Here is an 18,332-nt window from a genome sequence, read left to right as displayed (position 1 = left end):
ATACAATTCGCTGGATATTCAGAAAGTTTTAGAAATAATTAGTGGGTAAGGTTAAAGATGCAGTCATAAAGTATGTGGCTTAAAAGATAATTTGTCTCAATGCACACAACAAGGCAAATATACTTGAAAGGGGCAGCATCTTAGATAAATAGGGTGGCACATGGTGAGGAGCACATCACATGTGAACAGGAGCAGCTGCTGGAGACAGGGACAGCAGTGAAGGGTCCCTTTCGGAGGGCACAGTGACACAGATGCTGAGCTTCAGGAGTCATCCATGAGAAGGGAACTTTTGGAATATCAATGGGAAATGTCTGTGCTTCTGTCAAAATTTCCAGAGGCAGTGCACACCCTTGCAGAGACATCAGAGGAGTCCATCTCTAGCATGAGTGTCAAAGCTCAGGCATTTGAAGTGATGTCCACCTCCACTGAAACAGTGGCCAGCCACATGGAGAATCAGATACAGCAGGACACCGAGTGCTTCCTGGCTCTCATCAATGGCCTGCATACTCCAGCTACCAATTTGCAGAATCTCAATCAAAGCCTCGCCTTGGTGGTTGACCATCACACTGACATTCAGCTAAATGTTCTCCTCTTATTGGTTAGCAGGAAAGGGCAGGGGACCCTGAGATTGAAAATGGCAGTGGGGACTCTTCACATGGCACCCCCACCTCTTGGTCCTGACCCTTCTTCGCCCAGAAGGGTAACACACACTTCCTGCTGTCCTGATGGTCGACTCTGCCCCTGCACAATGCAGACAGGGCAGTCTTTGATGGGGCTATCACTGGCTCCAAAATCCAGAGGACTTCCGGCAAGAGTATCTCATCTGTCAGAGCAGGGTAATGAACAACCTGCCTCCAGCTCTGCTGAAGCCACAGGGGTAGCACTACATAGAAATAATAGAAGGTGTATGAGAAAAACATCTTAGTTGCACAAAGAGATTCACTTGGGTACTTCTAATTGTGTTACTGTTCAATCGAATCCTTTTATTTCAATGAAAGCATGAGGGAGCCCCAGGTAGGCTGCAGTTTTCATGACATCTAATTTGTTACATCCCCCATTCACCATGGTCATTATCCTTCTGGTGAATAAAATGAGCAGTCTTGATGAGGAGAAAAGGATGTGACTTTAATGTTTGGCTGGGTGACTGTAGGAAGGTGTGTTTGGGTGGGGGGAGGTTGCAAATGTCTTGATGGGAAGAATAGAATGTTGCAAAGACACTCTTCAAGTTAAGTGGCCTGGATGAATCAGTTTCAGACTTCGGTGGCAGCCAAGTGTGCAGTGAGGAACAAAAGGCACATCAGGGCCTCCTCCTTCAAGGATGCCAGGCACTCTCCACGTTACTCTTGCAATAGCTCTCTGTAGTGCCACCTTATGAAGGACACAGCAGACCACAATAATCCTGCAAACTCTTGCTGGGACATATTGAAGTGAGCAGTCCTGTCAAAGCACTGGAAACTCAGCTTGAGCAAGCCAACTGCTGATCCTGGCTGGCTGAGAGAACAGCTGCCGAAGGATGAAGGAGTCATAGCAGCTCCCTGGATACCTGGCACAAACATGCATGTTCTTGCAGTGGTTACAGACCAGCTGCCCATTAAGGGAATGGAAGCTTTTCCAATTAATAAAGACACCTGGCTGCTCTGATGGCACCTTGATTGTCACGGAGGTACAGCCTATTACAATCTGGACCTGTGAAAATCCTGCCACTGATGCAAAGCTGATAGCCCTCTGGGTTTGAGTTGCCTCATCATTATCAAAGTTCACATAATTGGCAGGCTGGGCTAGTTAGTGACACCTGGTTGATACAGTTGTGGGCAGCAGATTGTGAAATGTTGCAGATGTCCCCTGCAGATCCCTGGAAGGAACCAACCATGAAGAAATTGAGGACCGTGGTCACCTTGGAAGCTCTGAACTAGACTGGTAATCCAGAGGCCTAGGCCAATGCTCTAGGGTCTTGGGTTCAAATCCCACCACAGCAGCTGGTGGAATTTAAATTCAATTAGTTAATAAAAAGCAATTAATTAATAATTATGCTATTGAAAACTAGTCTCTATAGCGGTGACCATGAAACTATCATTGATTGTTGTGAACCCATATGGTTCATAAATGTCCTTCAGGGAAGGAAATCTGGCCTACATGTGACTCCAGGCCCACAGCAATGTGGCTGACTCGCAGCTGCCCTCTGAAATCCCTAAAAGTCACTCAGTTCAAGGTAATTAGGGATGGGCAAAAAATGTTGGCCTTGCCAGTTACAGCCATATTCCATAACAGAACAAGCAAAGAGGGCACTCAGTAAAGTACACTCCTCCGCCACTCTGTGTTAACTCAATATTATTGCAATTACACAGCTCTTCCTTGAAGCTTTTTGCTGCCTGGTTGATGCTCTGTAATTACAAAGCTGAAAAAATAAACCTTTTTATTAATAGCTTCTATCCCACTGAGGAGACTTCAGGGCAAACCACATGCAACAATCTGCTCTGAAAACTCTGTTCACATTTTGACAGCTGCGAAAAATTCCACCACAGCAGCCAGGACAATCCACAACATTCTAGAAGAATCAACAACATTCTCCGTAAAACAACTCACAACATTTGAAAAAGAATGTCCATTCACACTGTCTCCCAATGTTAACAGATCCTTTAAAAAATTCTCGGATCTGGATCTGCCTGAACACCAAAATTAATCAGTTCTTCCTTGGGCCATATCCTATCTGTGTACCTAGTTTGAAATATGTCCATGAATTTTTGAGATATATTGTTTACAGACAAGCAGACTAACAAACAGCGGTGAAAACATTACCTCTTCCCACCTTCAATGCAGAAGTAATAAAAAAGCTCCCTGCCACAAAAGCCTGAGTCTCCTGAGGCACTGCTGCTTGAGCATGTCAAGAAGGCTCACACTTGGGGTGGAATTGTCCGATTTGTGCTAAGTGCGTTAGTGGGTGGGAAAAAGGACGTTTTACCCTTTGGCCGCAATGGTGGGTTTTTGCACCATATTGTCCCAATCCCACCTCATTAATCATGCATTCCCAGGAAACACACCGTTTCGCTGGCAGGAGGTCTCTGATCCACCCGCCGCTTCCTCACTCCGTATTTAAAGTGCAGCTGCATGTGCACCTCCGTGGTTCCAGCCCTGAAAGGCAAGAAGACTGCAGCACCCCCCTCCTCCCAATTCAGTGATGTGTCCCTGGAACGCCTTTTGGATGCCGTGGAGACCTGTCGTAATGTCCTTTATCCCCGCTTTGGCCCCAGGAAGGACAGCAACATCACCAATCAGCTTGGGAGGCTGTGGTGGTCAGTGGCAGTGCTGCCCGTAAGAGAATGGCCATCCAATGCAGAAAGAGAATGAACAATCTCATCCGTGCCGCCAGGGTAAGTCAACCAGCTCATCACTCTAAACTCACATACTCAGAAGCCAATCGAACATCCACAGGGATCTCACGCCTCAAGGAACAACACCAGTAACACTCTCACACACCCTTATATCTTCATCGGGCTCATATCCTCTGGCGATCGTGTCCCCATCCCATCCATGTCTCCACCCACCACACAAACATTCCATGCAGTGCCATGTGTCCTGCTCTCACCCTCCAAGTGTTTTCATACAGGAGAAGCTGGCTCACAACAGCAGAGAGGGGACCCAGTGGGGGGTGGAGTGGCCCACATTAGACCCCTCACTCACTTTGAGAAATGTGTCAGCGCACTGACTGGTGAGGACATGGACCATGCCTGCGGCGACAATTAGGTCCGCAGCGAACACCCTTGTGAGGATCTTGCACCACATCATCCCTCTCTCAACACCACTGTGAGTGCTCTCTCTCCTGCTTTTGACTCTGCTGCCATGCATTCATTATCTCTACTTTGGTTCACAGGGAGCTCTGCCAAGTAACCAACATTCTCAGTCAGCCAGTCCCTCAGCTCCATCCAGGTCCTCACCTCCAGCCAAGGGGACACCTCCTCCATTGAAGAGCTGGAAATAAGCAGCCTGGAAGACCCGTCACAGTGCTTACCCACACCCTCCACCAACGCAGGGACACACGCCTCGGTAGGACCTTGATCTAGAGCAGGCTCGGGTTCACAATCTGGTGGTCACCACATGGATACGTGTCCACAGCAGGAGGAGGCAGGTTCGGCCGAGCTGTCCAGCACTCGGACGACTGCTGGGAAAAGAAATCTGTAAGGTCTGAGTCAGATGACGAGTCTCTGGATTCAGCCTTCTAACGCATCACGCAGAGTCAGCAGAAGGTGGGGGAACTTCACATAGTGATGTTGGAAGCCCTCAACAGAGTGGCACGCGAGTCAGAGGAGTGCATCTGCCTGCTGTCTGAAGAATGATGCTCACATGTGCGCATATGGAGGTCTCCATGGGAAGGATGGCGGACGCCATAGAGACCCTGGTCCAGCAGAATGTGGAGATGTGTGCAGACCTGCATTCCATCATGGTAGCCATGGGCGAGTTCCAGCAGTGGCAATGTGAGAGGGAAACAGGGAACCTCAACGTCCATCCAGATATCCTTCCCCTCAAGGAGTCAGGCCGAGCCCTCGGGCACCCAAAGCGAGAAGGAGCAGCAGCTGGACATCCCTGGATAATCCACTCTGGAATCATAGAGTTTGTCCTCTCCCTCTGAGGTCTCTTAGCCTCAACCTTGTCCTCTGTCCCGGCAGAGGGAGCAACTGGCCCACAGGAGGGCAGCCAAAGGAAGCCAGGATCCCCAGATGAACTACACCAAAGTCATCAGAGGCAATAGAGCCAACCATGCACAGGCTATCTCCACCCCTGCTGCGGATGTCAGGGCAGCACCTAGAAGAAGTGATAGGCCTAGAAAAGTTAAGAATTCCTGATCACAAGTGGTTGCATGGGTAAACACATTTTGTCACTTTATAATTGGAAAATATATTCAGTTTCACTGAATAATGTATAATGGTGTCTTTCAGTTTCATTTACAGGCTTCACAAATCCTCCCCTTGCTTTGACCCCCCTCCTCCCCCGGCTAGCAGTTCAACTGCACGCAGCCAACCCACAAATGATTCTAGAGGGAGAAGTGTGTGTGTGGCAGGGCCTTTCAGAACCTCGTGTGAACATTCTCCTACACACATGGATCCTTCTTCCCTCACACTCATCTCAATGCCCCGAGCATTTTCAATGCTGCCTAGTGGAGTTCGCTTTCAGTGGTCCATCTGAACTGACCTGCACCTCTGCCCACCCAATGATCGCACTCTAGTGCAGCGCCTGTTCTGGCTCAACACGAGGCTCCACTCACTTTTGATTTTGCAGGATGGTTGTAGTGGAGTATGTCTTCAGCTCCCCTCCCCTTTCCTCTCCCCCAGTCAACCATGTCCTTTCCCCCATCACTGTTGATCTCCAATACCACCCGCCCCACCTGGCCCTGCCACCCCAGCGTCACTTTACACCTCCCCACCGTCACCTACCAGCCAGAACCCTTTTCTTTCCTGGATGTCTAAGTGAACATGCAGGTTCCCTATCTTCCCAAGAAACTCACCCCCATCCACATTGACCTCCCCAACCACCTCTTTCCCACCCCCAGGGTCCATGTCTGCCTCTGAGTCCTCACCAACCACCCTCACCATCCCTTCTACTGCTACCGTCGCAGCTTCATCTTCCCACCCTATTGGCTCACTCTGCCGTCTCTCATTCTCACCATTCCCTCCTATCACACCTCATTTCACTCTCCAGGAGGCAGTCATCAACTCCGCAGGAGTTCACCATTGAGAGTCTGCTTCAGGACATCCATGTCTTGGCCATGGTCTGCTAAGGATGATCGTCGAGGGAGTGGAGAGAAAGGTCCAGCAGTGAGTGGGAGAGAAATGTGTACCGGGGGCGGGAGAGGAAGGTCTAGGTTTGAATGAGAGAGGAAGGTGTACTGGGGGTGGGAGAGGAAGGTCTAGGTTTGAATGAGAGAGGAAGGTGTACCGGGGGTGGGAGAGGAAGGTCTAGGTTTGAATGAGAGAGGAAGGTGTACCGGGATAGGGCGAAGCAGGGGGAGGATTTGCGAAGCCTGTAAATGAAGCTGAAAGCTCATCAACTCCCTTGCACATTCATCTGGACATCCTTCCCCCTAACTCCTTTCTCTCCCCTTACTCCACCCTCCACCCTTACTCCTTCCTCCCCCTGGACTCCTTCTCCCCTCCAAACTCCTTCCCGCCTCCAAATTCCTTCCTCCCTCAGACTCCTCCTTCCCCTTGGACTCCTGCCCCCCTCTGAACTCCTTCCCTTACACCTACTTCCCCTGTTACACCTATCTCCCCTGCCCCCGTACTCCGTCCCCCCCATTACCCCCCCTGCAAATTACCATCATTCCCCTCCTCCCAGCCTCACCACCCCCCCACCCCATCCCTCCATCAACCCCCCCCCACCGCCGATATCATCGTTAGCCCCCCTCCCAAACTCACTACCCTTTCCCGGTACACCTTCCTCTCCCATTCAAACCTAGATTTCCTCTCCCAACCCCTGTTACACCTTTCTCTCCCACTCACTGCTGGACCTTCCACTCCACCCCCTCGATGATCATCCTTAGCAGACCATGGCCAAGACACTGATGTCCTGAAGCAGACTCTCAATGGTGACCTTCCACCTTCCGTGAGCTGCTTTATGGTGGAGCCATATCCCTGAGAATCCACCCAGCATGCAATGCACAAGTTCATCCAAGGTCCAGTAGCTTTAGGCTCCAGCATCTCCTGTTCTTCGAATGTCCACGATGTGAGCAAGGCCCTGACGATAAGTCCTGACTTCCATACATCACACTCGTCAAGACATGTTCTGCACCTGCGTGTTTTCCCATCAACATAGACGGTAAATTTGACGTGGAGGAATGATTTTGGCAAGCAGAGCTTATAATGATATGCAGGTGTGTTAAAATGATGTTCCCAATGTGCGATGGTGGGAAAGGTGGCCCACCATTGATGGGCGGAATGGACGCTCGCAAACTGGTTTCAAGGCAGCGTGAAATCGATTTTTGGCCTTCCTACCATATTGTCCACTCAAGCCCGCCATGATGCCTGATGGCAACGGGGACGATTCCACCCTTGGTGTAAACCTCATTCAAGGTGCAGCCCCGCGTCCATCGACTTTATCCCATGGAGTTTCATGTGACTGTGGAGAAGTGCTATTGCTGCTGTTGTTGTGGCTGCTGGACTGAATCAAACCGCTGCTCCTCCTTAGAGGTCCAATGTACTGCAGCATAGGTGGCCCCCATGTTGCAGGACAGTCTCAAGGGCAAGAAGTTGAGATTCAGTTCAGTATATTTTCTTTCTAAAAATGTACTTTATCCATAAAATTTGTAAAGGAAGTTTCTTTGAATAAAGTGCATGAGGTGCCTTACCACACTTGCCATTTCAGGTTATAGTTACAATGTAGATTTCCATGTCATGCCAAATGTTCAGCCTGAGGGGTTTTACATGGGTCCCAACCCCTTAGTGCACAATGGCAGGTGGGTCTTTGACGGTGGTCTTTCCCCACTGAGTCTGTGTGGCAGCTTCCCCAAGATTTAGTGCTCAGCCCTGGACCTTGGAATATGCTAGTCTGCAATACTCAGCTGTCAACAGTTCTTTAGTTCAGTGCTTTCCAAGACACTTGAATGTTCGTGGACAAAGTTGCTGTTCCCAAAGAATTCAGGCTGAAAGAACCACTCCTGTCAGCACTAGCCTTTCACTGGATCTGATCACAGGCTTGCCAACTTCAGCCTTTAAAGTGTTTCTAACAGGCCAGTTTCAGCTAACAATAATTTCCCACTGTGCACTCAGCGCCTCCAATTTGGCAAGGTATTGGAAAAGCGTGGAACTCATACACTGATTGAGAAAGCCAGAATGCAGGGTTAAAGAAGGACATCATTGGCTTCTTAATTGGTTTACCAGTTAATGGGGGTTCCCCATTAGCCTTGAAAACCACCCTGAGCAAAACTGGAAGAGGGCAGGATGACAATCAAACCCTGACTTGATGTCGCATTTAGGAGATTTAACTCTCTGCATGCTTCAAAGCCCATCTCACCTTACCTGAGAAAATTCCGCCTTATGTTTCAAACGCACTTAATTGGTTGTAAAGTGCTTTGGGACATTCTCCTTGGCCTTTTGAGAGAGGTTGCTACCAAGGTATGGAAAATGCTCAATGCATTCCAAAGTCTCTCTTTTAACATAAAGAAGGAGGTGGAATATTTAGGTGACCAAGTCTGGTTTGATATATGGGTTTTGTTTTGGCAACATTCAAGAACAGGCCAATTTCCTTGTGTGCAGAATTGAAGAGATCAAGAGTGGCTTGCAAATCTGATGCAGAGTGGAAACGATTCTATAGTCATCTGCAAACTAAGATCGTGTATGTCTGCAATGGTCAGTTTTGTTGTGGCATGGAGGCAACTGAGGTTAAAGAGTTTTCCATTTAGGCGGTAACTAATATTAACACCTGTCACAGGCAGAATGTACATGTTCCCTTTACTGGCCATGATCAGTATGTTTTGGATGTAAGAGGTGTGTCTTTCATTATCCTCGGAGTGTGTGTTCCAATGAAAAAATTCTGCAGCAAGCTTTTGAGAGTTTTAAAATAAATATTTTTCATTCTCACACAGTTACTCTGAATTAAACACAACATCTCACACAGTTTCACACACAGAAACATTGGATGCATGTGAAGGTAATGTACTGTTACAGTTTATGGTTATCTCAGTCTCTGGGTTATAATGTCTGGCTCCCACATGGCAGGCCTGTAGTTTCTTGGATGGTTTTGATGCTTTAAAGTTGACATGTGGGTCTTATAAAGCAAAGGATTTCAGCAGGCTATGGAGCTTCTTGTACTCAAATTTCTAGGTTGGTTCTCAGGTGAACTTGAAGTTGGAACAGGTTAGGGGAGTCCTTCTCTCTGTTGGGATCGCCTACTTACAAGGTATTGCTGTTAATTATCTTGGCTGCTTGAATAGTTTGCAGCTAGTTTGATGGCTTTGATGGAACTACCTGCAAACAGTCTCTAGCTGTTTTCTAAAAGCAAACAGAAAACATGGCTGTCTTATTATGTGGCTCTGTACAAGTCCAAGTCCTTTTCAAAATAAGGGTGGTGTTCATGTTGATCCCAATATCCTGTGTTGTGGTTTAACACCTTGAGTGTTTGAGACAGTCAGTGCCTTTTCTTTTGAATGACCCATTCAACTTGATAGTGTCCTTTTCGATTGGTTTAAAGAAAGGGCATTGATTCACGTCAGCCTTGAATGTTCCTTTTTTTCCCTCTTGAGACAGGGGCATGGTTTCAATCGCAAAATAAGTCAGGTGACCCTTGGCAGCCAGCTTTTTAGACTTTTGTGTCCAGTTTTAAAATATAAAACTAGTTTGAAGTTCATAATAGGATATGCCAGTACTGTACATGAGAGTTGATGCTTGATGAGGTAAATGACACTATCAGGTAGATTGTAAATAGTATGGGGGCTATCACGCAGCCTTACTTGATCCAAGTCCACATTTTGAAGATGTCTTTTCAGATCTCCCATTCAAGACAGTTGCAGTCATATCATCATGAAGCAATTGCAGTGTTGTGATGAAGTTTCTGGGATGTCTTTGGAGCCCAATCCACATAGATCGCGATTTACTGAGTCAAATACTTTGGTCAGGTCAATGAATGCAATAAAGAGTTCCTGGAGTTGTTTTTGACATTTTTCTTAGGCTTGCCTAGCAACAAAGACCATGGGCGGAATTTTACGGCCCCTCCCGCCAGCGGGGTTTTCCAGTCCCGCCAAAGTCAATGGACTTTTGAATAGCCCACTGCATTTTATGGCCCTGCTCCCACCACAATGGGACTATAAAATTGCTCCCCATGTCAGAAGTTCCCCTGGAAGGTCTAAAGCCACACTCTGCCTCTGGGTGGATTTCCTTAGCCACAGGAAGTAGACAATTCAGCAAAATGTGTGTCAGGATTTTCCCTGCTAGGGAAATACCTCAACTATTTCCACAGCATGATTTATCTCCCTCCTTGAAGGTAATTATAGTTGTAGCATTCCTGAAGTCCCAAATCCATAGGATGAATGTATGTGTGAATGGGACTTGATGTGAGCAGTCATCCACCAGATGTGAAGATATTAGTCAGAAACCATTGGGCCGCAGCTTTGTTTTCATCCATTTGGTTACCTGTTGGATCTCTTCCATTGATAGTGGTTCACAGGATACTGGGTGATTGCCTGGAGTGTATCAGCTGTCAGTGTGTATCCATGATTGAGGAGTTGTTGAAACTGTTCTTTTCAGTGTTTTATAGATGGCATTGTCACCCTTAAGAAGAGAAACACCCTCCTGTGAGTGAATTAGATTTTTTCCATTTGGTCTTTAGATGGCCTTGGTGGCCTTCAAAAAAGTTTCACATATCATGATGGTCGGAATATTGTTGGATTTCTCAGCTTCCTCATCCTACCACAGATCCTTTATCATCCAGGTTTGCCGTTGGCCTTCAGCCTTTCGTTGTTGGAATGCTACCTTCTTGCGACCTTGGGTTGTTCTATCAAGGCAATGAAAGCTGTGCGTCTTTGTTCTAGGAGAGCACATATTTCAGTATCGTTTTCATTGAACCAGTCCTGGTGATGATGATGCGTGAACCCAATGCACAGGAGTCCAGTACAGCTGATTTTATCTGCTCCCACTGTTCTGGAATTGAGTTGGATGTGTGAAGACTTTCCAGATTGGTTGTTTACCCTGGCATTAAAGCCCCCGAGAAGGATAATCTTTTATTTTTGTAGGATGGCAGTGAGGACTTCAAGTTCAGAATAGAACTTTTTCTTAATATTTTCATTGGAGTCAAGGATCGGGGCACAAGCACTGATGATGGCTTAAAGCTGAGCTGCAGGTGAATTGTTCTGAGTCTTTCATTTACACAATTGGAGAGTTCTTTCCTTTCCAGCCCTTCCTTTCCAGTAGAAGTTGTATCCCCCGCTTGTTCCTTCGGCTGTCCCTCCCCAGGAAGGTGGGTCACTGAGCACGGCGATGTCAATTTAGAATCTTGATAGCTCATGTGATAGAAGTTCTGTTCTTCTTTCCGGACGGTCACTCTTAAGATTATCCATGAGTGTTCTAACATTCCAAGTTGCAAAATTTAAAGTTTTCTTTCTTTGTCCACAAAGATGGTGATGTCACTGGGTGTGTTTCCCCAGCCAGCGGAAAGTGGGATACCTTTTCTAGCCCCGTCCCCTTTTCGGGTGAGCAGAGGTTACACTGTGGAGAACTGCTCAATCCCAGATGCTGCTGCCCAAAGACACCTCTGTCTCTACACAGGGGTCCAGTGACCATCATGCAGCTGTCACCTGTGTGCGGGTTCATGACTCGGGACTCCCAGGTTCATAGTCCTGACCCCGTCACCAATTTTCCACTGCCGCAGGATTTGGCATATGGAACCTGATAAAAGCCTACACATGACTTTGTTTAATATGGGAACCTTGAGACATCATCATTGTCACATTATCTTGATGGGTGGGTAGTCAGATTTCAGTAACACGTTGAACCACATTGAGCGAGACCACCTTGTCACTGCAACATTCATCTGCCTTCACAACCAGTGAGACATACAGTCTGTTTTGCCATTGAGAACTTTTTGGACCATACTTTGACACCTCCCCCAACCTTTCCACAATGGGTGGCCCTACCAGGAGCAAAGAGCTCCCGATGGCATTGCTCAAAGGATCGTCAGGATGCAGAAGCCTATCCACCACATCAAGGTGGCGATCCACAGAGTGTGTCTGTGTATCTTTAGTACTACAGCCAGAATGTCAGGGTCCATAGGCTTTGCAGTATCCAGTGCCTTCAGCATTTCTTCATTTCACATGGAGTGTGATGAATTGGCTGAAGGTTGGCATCTGTGATGCTGGAGGACTCAGGAGGAGACTGAGCTGAATCTTCCATTCAGCTTCTGGCTGAAGATGGTAGCACAGTCTTGTCTTTTGTACTGATATGCTGGGCTCCCCCATCATTGAGGATGGGGATATTTGTGGAGCATCCTCCTCCAATAAGTTGTTTAATTGTCCACACCATTCAGGACTGGATGTGGTAGGACTGCAGAGCCTTGACCTGATCCATTGGTTGTGAATTGCTTAGCCCTTTCTATCACAAGCTTATGTTGTATGATATGTGTGTAGCCCTGTGTTGTAGCTTCATCAGGTTCATCATTTTTGGTATGCCTGGTGCTGTTCCTGGCATGTCCTCCTGCAACCCTCATTGTTCCAGGATTTATCTCCTGGCTTGATTGTAATGCCAGAGTGAGGGATATGTTGTGCCATGTGGTTACAGATTGTGGTTGAATACAATCCTGCTGTTGCTGATGGTCCACAGCACCTCAAGGATGCCCAGTTTTGACATGCTATATCTGTTCTGAGTCTATCCCATTTAGCAGGTGGTAGTGTCACACAACACGATGGAGGGTATCCTCAGTGTGAAGACAAGACTTTGTCTCAACAAGGACTGTGCAGTGGTCACTTCTACCAATACTGCCATAGATGGATGCATCTATGACTGATAGATTGGTGAGGGTGAGGTCAAATAGGTTTTTCCCTCTCTGATGGTTCCTTCACCACCCAGCCTGGCAGACATGCAACTCGGTTAGTAGTGGTACTACCAAGCCACTCTTGGTGATGGACACTGAAGTCCGCTGCCCAGAGTGCATTCTGTGTCCTTGCTAACCTCAATGCTTCTTCCAAATGGTGTTCAACATGTACGGATTCATCAACTGAGGGAGGATGGTAGGAGGTTTTCTTGGCTTATTTGATGCCATGAGACTTCATGGGATCCAGTCAATGCTGAAGACTCCCAGGGCAACTCCCCCTGACTGTATACCACTTTGCAGCCATTCTGCAGCATCTGGCCTGCTGGTGAGGCAGGACATACACAGGGATGGTGATGGTGGTGTCTTGGACATTGTCTGGAAGGTATGATTCTGTGAAAATGACTATGTCAGGCTGTTGCTTGACAAGTCTGTGGGACAGCTCTCCATGCAGCAATGTCCATCAATGCTTGGATATAATTTTCTTTTCTATTAGCCATACATTAGATCAGATACATTAGACACTTCACCTGGTTAAAAAAATCTTGAGGGCAAGAGGAGCTTCTAGTGGTAATGGAAACATGACAACAATCCTTAATAAGGCGTAACAAAGATTTGGTTGATTGTAAAACATATTGATCAAGAGTAGTCAGCTCAACTGGAGAGAAGATAGAAGAAAACTGAGGCAAACTTCCATGTAAAAGTAACACTAATTTAAAGGAGATGGCATCACCGGTAAGGTCAGTGAAAACGAATCAAAAGAAATAAGCTGTCGACTGTTGGAGACAGAAGAATGCTTCTCAGTGTGGATTAGAGGAAAGATTGTATTCGAGGAAAGATTGTATTCGAGGAAAGATTGTATTCAACATGAAAAATAAAAGCAGCTTCTCATAAAGATCAAGAATAGGAGGAGGATGGTGAATTGAAATATGAGGAGGCAACTTGAGAGAGTAAAATAGTGTTAGTAACCCCACTGAATTTGTTCAGAACATTTACTCAGAATTAACTTGAGGTCAGGGTGACAGCATTGTGCATAGAGTGAAGCTCCATGTATTATCCTCTACAACCCTAAATCATCACTGTTCCATTGATGGAATGAGAAGTCAAAGAAAATCTTGAACTATAACCTCGTACCTCAAAATTTCTGAAGTTCATGCTACAACTTACATTAAAATGGGAAAACAGAACAATAACTGCAGTTATAAGGAAGACACACTTCAATATTTTGCACTGAGAATCATGCTAATGCATGCTGGTATGCGTACACTCAGACTTAAATGTTGGGAACTGCTGACACAGTTAATATGTTAATTCACTTCAAGTCAGGAGGAATTATCAATTTGAAAATTGGATGAGATTTCTGAATTAAAATGTTATGAAAGTTATTTTTTCAGGATTTTTTTTCATGTCTTTATTCTATTATAAATCTTGTTATTAACATGAAAAGTTCTGGCTAAAGAGATTTAGAAGTTTCTTGTGCAGCTTAATTGCTTCAATTTTAAGCTTTTTTGTGATTGACAGAATATCGCTCATATTATGGAGCTCTTTTAGGAACTTGAGACTTGAGGCAATCAACTGCAAGAAATTTGTATTTTTAGGATCCCTGCTATGTGACCCAAAGGTATACTGGAAATATAACAAAAATAAACAGCAAGTTAATGCAATCTTAATTTTTCGCAGTGGAAAGATATCTATCATATATATGAAGTATATTAGATAAGAAAAGGAAGAAAGACTGAAGGAGTAGTTTTAATAAGCATTACTTCAGGTTAATCTGTATTGAGCGGAGCAGAGGTGTCATGGAACGTGTTGCAAGGATACCACAATAAATAAAACTACTAGCATTACCAAAATAGCACTGATGGCCCAACAGGTTTCCTGCTTGGCTTTAAGAAACTGGTTCAGGTCGGTCACTCCTGGCAATTTTTGGATAGAAAAGATAGAATTAGCTCTCTGTTGCTTCCCAAGGGATATGACATAAAGCTGCCAATGAATGCTTCTGAGTTAATCAGAGATATTCATTATGTGACCACATTGGTATAATATGGTAGGTTAGCCCACAGGCACACAAGGTACATTAGACATTATTGGCCCAGCTCTTTCAGTCTCTGGATGGTTGTACCCAATAGGTACCCCGGAAGACATGCTGGGGACCTGTCGGAAGCCTCCACGCAGGGACTGCAAGGCATTGCCCGGGAAGTTTCAACTTCCTTGGGCAATTACCCTGCATCTGAAACCCTCCAAAACTCTGACTTAAAGTCAAAGCCTTCGGATGGTTCTGACTCACCAGAATAGTTACCCAGGAAAAGTTAGAAAGATTAAAACCTGTTCTAATTCCTGGGTGACGATACTCTTGACCCCCTGACTCCCCACTGGACTGCCCCCACACCCCAACTATCCCTTCACCCCCTCCAACTACCCCACTAGCCCCCGACCCCTCAACTAACACCCCCAACCCCCTCCGACTACTCCCCCAGTCACACAATTCCCTCACCAGCCCCTTGACTACAACCCCCAACCCCGACTACCTTCTCAACTAACAACCCCCCCCCCCCGGCTGACCACCCAACTTGTTAGGGCCAATTGATGGAAGTGGAAATAGTTTCTAGTCAATTCAGCTGACAGGTTTTTGGTCGTTTCTTTGAATTGGACACATTTTTTTGTTGCTTTCTTTAAAGAAACTTCCATATCCACAGGGCATCACAAGGTGTTTCACAGCCAATGAAGGACTTTTGAAATGCAGTCATCTTTAGAACATGGGCAAATGCAAAAGCCAATATGTGTAGAGCAAAACCCCAAAACAATAATGAGATTGCTTTGCTTTTCTTTTAAAGCAAGATCTGATTATAGATGTGTGAGTACCAGCAGTGCACAGGGAACTTCTGTTGTACAGCCTGATCTGCCTGCTGTTTACTACTGTGCATGTCATCTAGCACTCCAAATATGCTTGTCTTATGTAAATAGCATGGATACCCATGGCTAGTTTTTCTTCTGCTATACCACCTGGTATAGGAACAGAAAAAGAAGGAAAATGGGACAGGGAAACATCAACTGTGGCTTTCCTGTTCTCATGCCCCCAGTCCATTTTTCTGAAGTGCCAACGATGTGCAATGCAGTGTTAATCTTAACCTTTTCAGATGAGTGTTGTTGCCCACATTGGCCTCAGCTTCCAATCTTCCATTGCCAAGCAGTGCAACTTTTTGTTCAGCCAGATCACATAAAGCACTTATATGCCTTACATAAATGTATCTTGGCATTAGGTCCGTGGTAGGTACAGTGCCTCTCAATTCCACTGTTCTTCCTATGTCACCACCCACATCGGCCCTATTGCATCTATTAATGCAGCACATGATCAGAAAATCCTCAGGTCAAGCTACCATATGCTATTCCTTGTAATTAAAATATTGCCCCCATTTGTGTGTCCAATATGGTGAAGCTGACCACATTTAAGGTCGGCAATGGTAACGTCTATGAGTCCTTTATGTGAAACAAATGCTCATGCTCTGCAGTTTCATTCATTTGTTTGTATTGTCACTTGATTCACCTTTTCCATAATAGTTTACACCATTTGGACATTGATCTAAAAGGAGAGTGTTTGCTACTTAAACCAAATGTCCATTTCTCCAGTCTCCATTTCCGTTCATAACTAAACACCTGACCATTCACTTTCAAAGAAGTTAGTCAACCTGGTTGAATAGATTTTGATGAAATTGCATTAAAACTGCTTCTCTGCAGTGAAAAAAAGGCCTCATTAGACTTCAGTCCTACTTCTGCTTGCTCATCTTTTCCAATTGCTTCCAACTGAAGTCAAATAGCTTTCATCAGAAATATACTTCTAATGCTCCCTGTCGTACATTTTTCCCAATGAAAGTAAATTCAATTCTCAGTTAATTTAAGGTTCAGAACTGAAATGTCACAATGCCTTTCAGACCATATCTAATGCACAAATTACTTTTGACAACAATGCTAAAATCATACCAAATGTTCTAGTGGTCTTTTAAACATAAAGTTGCTAAGGCTTAGAATTAAAAATAATGGAAATAGGTGGGAAAAGAAAAATCTATATAAATTATTGGAAAAAACAAAATGGAAATTTTTAAATGTATTTCCACCCATTGTTTTATCTCTACCTTTTAGCCTCTTTCGATTCCTTCACCCCACCCCACCCCCACTAGAGCTATCTGTACCTTGCTTGTCTTGCTTTCTACCCTTAATTAGCACATTCCTTAGATAATATCACCACCTTCAACACCTCTTTGTTCTTTTGTCTGTGACATCTTTTGGTTATCTCCACCTATCACTGGCCCTCTACCTAGCTTCTTGTCCCAACGACCCCCCCCCCCCCCCCCCCACCCACCCCTCCGCCTTAAACCAGCTTATATTTCACCCCTCCTCTATTTTTAATTAGCTCTGTTGAAGGGTCATGTGGACTCGAAACGTCAACTGTGCTCCTCTCCACCGATGCTGCCAGACCTGCTGAGTTTTTCCAGGCATTTTTGTTTTTGTTTTTGTTTTGGATTTCCAGCATCCGCAGTTCTTTGCTTTTATTTTAGTCTTCCGGTGGTGTTGGTTGAGGGATAAATATTGACAGAGAGAATGCCCCTAATCTTCATCAAATAGTGCTATGGGATGTTTTGCATCTACCTGAGGGGGATAGAGTTTCTGCTTTGGGTGCAGTCAACAAACTGGGTGCACATCTTTCTGAATTGAAGTTATGGTTTGATTTTCCACTCAAACTAATTTACACAATTACAAACCTTAAATCTTCCTTGTACCAGCATTATTGGACAGCTTTTTAGAATGTACTTTAATATTTTTTGTCCTTTGCATTAAAAGTTATTCCTTGATGTATTTAAGAGCAGTAATCTGCTGCAGTTTCATTAATACAAATGAAATTAAGTTCATCACAAAAAATAAGCCTTTACAATAAGAGTGTCTAGTCCACCCCCAATGTTAAAAAAACACAAAGCTATTTATTAGTTTCATTGGTGTATTGTGGCCAATTTCTGAGTAAATTAAATATTTACCAGCACAATCTAGTAAAAATTCCAGGACACAGTATGTACAGCATGGAAGCAGTGCATTTAGCACAGTGGATCTATGACATTGTTTACGCTGCATAGGAGCCTCCTCCCACCTTTCTCACCCTATCAACATATTCTATTCCTTTCTCCCCCAAGAATCGATCTTTCCCTTAAATACATCAATGCTAATCACCTCAACTCCACATGGAAGTGAGTTCCACATTCTCACCATGCTTTGAGTAAAGATCGTTCTCATGAATTCTTTTTGTATGTATTAATGGCTATCTTATGTTTATGGGCCCTAGTTTTGAAGTCCCCACATGTGAAAATATCTTGACTACATCTACCCTGTCAAACTCCATCATAACTTTCAAGGTTTTTATCAGGTCACCTCGCAATCTTGGTTCTAAAGAAAAGAGCCCCGATCTTTTCTATTTTTCCTAAGTTAAGATGATCATCCTGTCCTTCCCGCAATTTAACTGAAATGCCTAAGCAGCCTTTCAATATAAAAAAAAGATTATTTTTGACAGAAACTTTAGGGAAAGATCACATACTAAGTTTTATTCCTGCTTAGTCCTGCTCTTGAAACAGATGACTGATCATTGCTGGCCTTGCTGTTCTTTGTTCTCCAAGAATAAATTGTTGAAAGGGGACTAAATGTTTCAAATAATTGAAATAGAAAAGGAATGGCAGTGCTTCATGTGGCAGGGGATCATGGGCGGCTGTTCTTCATTAGGTGTTGTTGCCCAAGGTTCCAGCCCCAGCCTCATGATGTCATGTGCTGTGCATTGGGAACACGATGAA

This window comes from Cetorhinus maximus, chromosome 2 (genome assembly GCF_964194155.1).
Source record: "Cetorhinus maximus chromosome 2, sCetMax3.hap1.1, whole genome shotgun sequence".
NCBI lineage: Eukaryota > Metazoa > Chordata > Chondrichthyes > Lamniformes > Cetorhinidae > Cetorhinus > Cetorhinus maximus.
Note: the sequence above shows the minus strand (reverse complement) of the source record.